Below are 3,922 nucleotides of genomic sequence, written 5' to 3' on the forward strand. Positions count from 1 at the left end.
TTTTCTCAGACATTTCAGGACGCATGCGACGAACCTTTTGCTTAACAGGACGACAATCTTCCCTCGTTGGCAGCCGATGTACTACTATATCAGTATCCAGTCCTGGCATGTCGTCATAAGACCAAGCAAAAATCTCTACATAGTCATGTAACATCTGAATCAACCTTCTTTTGACACTGTTTTCCAAGCCTGCTCCTATTTTGACTTCTTTCTTGTCTACTTCGGTACCCAGATTTACAATCTCAACTGACTCCTCGTGCGGCTGTATAGTCCTCTCTTCCTGCAGTAACAGTCTGGCAAGTTCTCCAGGTACTTCACAATCTTCCACACTTCCATCCTCGGCTTGGTAGATCGGATTTTCAAAGTCATAATGAACAGTAGTAGAACTATTGTCAACAGGATCCAGAGTGGGTATGGATCTGCAATTTGTTACGTGAGTGTGTGTAAGAAAACATAGCTTGTTTGGAAGATGACAGAAAAGACAAAGAGCGCAATATTTGAATGCAAAAAGTCCATTGATTTATTGAATATGAATATGCTTATGAAAATGACAAAACCCTTAACAAATTAGCTATTGTGCCCCGGGCATAGACACAACGCTTGGAGAAGTTCAATTGTAAAAAAAACAAAATTTGCAACACTAAAATAGACAATAACAATTACTCCTGACTAAAGGAAATCGGGATAGTGTCTTCAGCCTTCCAATTATTGAGTCCGTCACCAATTGTTGGGAAAATCCAGCTATCCAGGTCGCAATCGCTGTCAGCATCTTCTACAGCATTAATTTGACTCTTGTCAGAGCTGAACCCCAGGCCAAATTTGTCAGACTTGTACGGTACGTCGATCAATTGACCCCAGCCAGTACGACCACCATCTTCAACCACGGCTTGAGCGTCCTTCAGAGAAATCATAGCAGGAGGAGCACGAATAACCTTGGGTACACAGGAAGTTGGCTTAAGGACAGGATTGGTCGGAGGAACTACTTCAAATGACTGACAAGGAGTCTCAATGAATTCACCATCCATCTCGACGTATCTGAAGGTATGCACACTACTGACAATGTACTCCTCCTCTCCACACACGGTGACAATTTTTCCCTTTGTGGGATACCTCAACTTTTGATGGAGAGACGAGGCTACAGCGCCTGCCCCATGAATCCAAGGGCGTCCCAGTAAGCAGGAATAGGCAGGACGAATGTTCATTACATGGAAGGTAGTGTTGAAGACTTGAGGTCCTATCTTGATAGGCAGGACTACTTCGCCATGGACAACACTCTTCGCACCATCGTAAGCACGTACCACAATGTCACTAGGTTTCAGTTCAATGCTTTTACAATCCAGCTTATCCAGCACGGCTGTCGGCAGCACATTCAAGGAAGAGCCATTATCGATCAACACATGAGACAAAGTGATTCCCCTACACTCAATGGAGATATGCAGGGCTTTATTGTGATTCTTTCCTGCTGGTGTCAGATCAGCGTCGGAAAAGCCCAGGCCATTGTCAACAGCCAAGTGAGCAACATAATGTTCGAATGATCGACAGATGTCTCCTGAGGTACATGAGCGGTCTTCAAGAATTTTATCAATGCATTGGCATGAGGTTCAGAAGATAACAGCAAGGATAACATCGAGATCTTAGACGGGGTATGCCCCAACTGTTCTACAACATCAAAATCACTCTTGCGAATGATTTTCAGCACTTCTTCCATTTCTTGTTTGGCAACATCTTCGGGAGTAACTTCGACCGGTGTCTCTGACTGAGAAGGATTGACTGGTTCCTTTCCTCGAGTTTCAAGGACAGGAGGTGAGATTTCTGGAGAGAAGATCCTTCCGCTTCGAGTAATTTTACTAGTCCCAACAATGCCACTAGTATTAGCAGCATTATCCACTTGCTTCACGCCATGGACGTAAACATCACCGCCATAATTCCACGGAATAGCTTTGCTTGAGGAATACGGGATCGGGCCAGGTGCAGTGATGATTAGGGGAGCAACCCTGGGCTCAACAGTAATCTTCACAGGCGCCCTGGTAGCGGTAATCTTCACTGGAACTTTGGACCTAGCAATCACAGATATTTCTTCAATAGGGTTTTCCGCCTTAGGAATCCTTTCGAAGAGAACTGTACGATCGTCCATCAGCCGTTGAATACCATTCTTCAATTTCAAACAGTCCTCGGGCCGGAGTATGCAGAGATTGCAATCTTCAGCACAACCTGGAAATAAACCAGCTTGCAATAAATTCCTCTTTATGATCGGGAGAGGAGATGTTAAGTCCGCCACATTGGAAATGTGAGAATCGTCATCCATAGCATTAACAGTCTTGTCATGGTTAGGCATAGGAGCAGTGATGACATTAGGAGTCTCCGGAGGCTCAAACTCAATTTCTCCAGCTTCGATCATATCCTGAATCTTATTCTTCAATGACCAGCAATCGTTTGTATCATGCCCGGGGCTATCGGAGTGATATGCACACCTGGCATTGGGATTATAACGAGAAGAGGTAGTGTTGGGATTTGTAGGAGGATCTCTAAGGGTGATCAAATTTGCCTTTAGCATTCCCTGCAGTGCCTGTGCCAAGGTCATATTGATCCTGGTGAACTGCCTTCTTGGCCTGTCTTGTTTGGGCTGGAAGTTTTGAGATGGTGGTGCTGCAATCGTAACTGCTCCAATGTCGTGGTCACGGTTTTTCTTGTTACGACCCTTTTGACCGTACACAGCATTTGATTCGTTCCTCCCCTGATAGGACCTTTTGGTGCTTGCAGAGGTAGCCGCCTGTATCTTTCCACTTCGGATGCCGCTTTCAACACGTTCACCTGTTAATATAAGTTCAGTGAAACCTGATGAAGAACTTCCCAGTAGATGGCTGTAGAATGGGCCGGTCAGTGTGCCCATGAACATGTCCACCAATTCTCTGTCAGTCATAGGGGGTTTGACTCTGCCAGCCAAATCTCTCCACTTTTGAGCATATTCTTTAAAGCTTTCTTTAGATCCCATAGTCATATTCTGCAACTGTAGCCGGGTAGGTGCTAGTTCAGAGTTATACTGGTACTGTTTATAGAAAGTTGTTGCTAAATCAGTCCAGGTGCGGATGTCAGAGCTCTCGAGCTGATAATACCATTCCAACTGTGTGCCAGACAGGCTCTCTTGGAAGAAATGGATCCATAGCTTCCTGTCAGTGGTATGCGGCTGAATCTTTCTCACATAAGCTCTCAGATGCATCTGAGGACAAGACGCACCATCGTACTTAGTGAAAGTGGGGATTTTGAATTTGCGAGGAATGGTCACATCGGAGACCAGACCCAAACTTTCGAAATCCAGACCGGGCGCCTTCTGACCCTCCATAGCTAGCATACGTTCTTCCAGCAACTTGTACTTATCATCTCTTGGAGAGTACTGTTCATTTTCATAATCTTCATCGTCATCCTCAGGGTTGGAGAAATCAGCATTCTCTTCCTCTGAATCATTCTCCGCCCCCTCTTCTGGACCATTCGGGATTCCAAACTTGACTCCTGTGGCCTGTCCTTTACGCCTTCTTCCCGGGTTAATGAAACTCACAGCTTTCTTGTCTTTCTTCTTTTCGAGCAAAAGAGCCTTCAGTTCCTCCTGCCCCTTGGATAAGCTTAGCATCATCTCCTTGAATTGAGCATTCTGAGTCTGGAGATCTTTGACAGTTTGTTCGAGATCCATTTTTCTGTTTGTAATGAAGACCGTGAGAACATTGAACTTGTAGAATACCTATTATGCAGTGTTATGTTATGCTATGCAATGTATGAAATGTTTTCAAGGACTTTTGGAATTTAACTTTGCGTAAATCACCAACAAGAGAGACATGTTTATTGCTGATTTCTTTGATCAATGTTCATTACAAAAGGAATAATAATAAAAATACAATGAAAGCTCAAGTCTCCCAGGGGCGACTTCTTT

Source organism: Lathyrus oleraceus, chromosome 5, assembly GCF_024323335.1.
Source record: "Lathyrus oleraceus cultivar Zhongwan6 chromosome 5, CAAS_Psat_ZW6_1.0, whole genome shotgun sequence".
Lineage (NCBI taxonomy): Eukaryota > Viridiplantae > Streptophyta > Magnoliopsida > Fabales > Fabaceae > Lathyrus > Lathyrus oleraceus.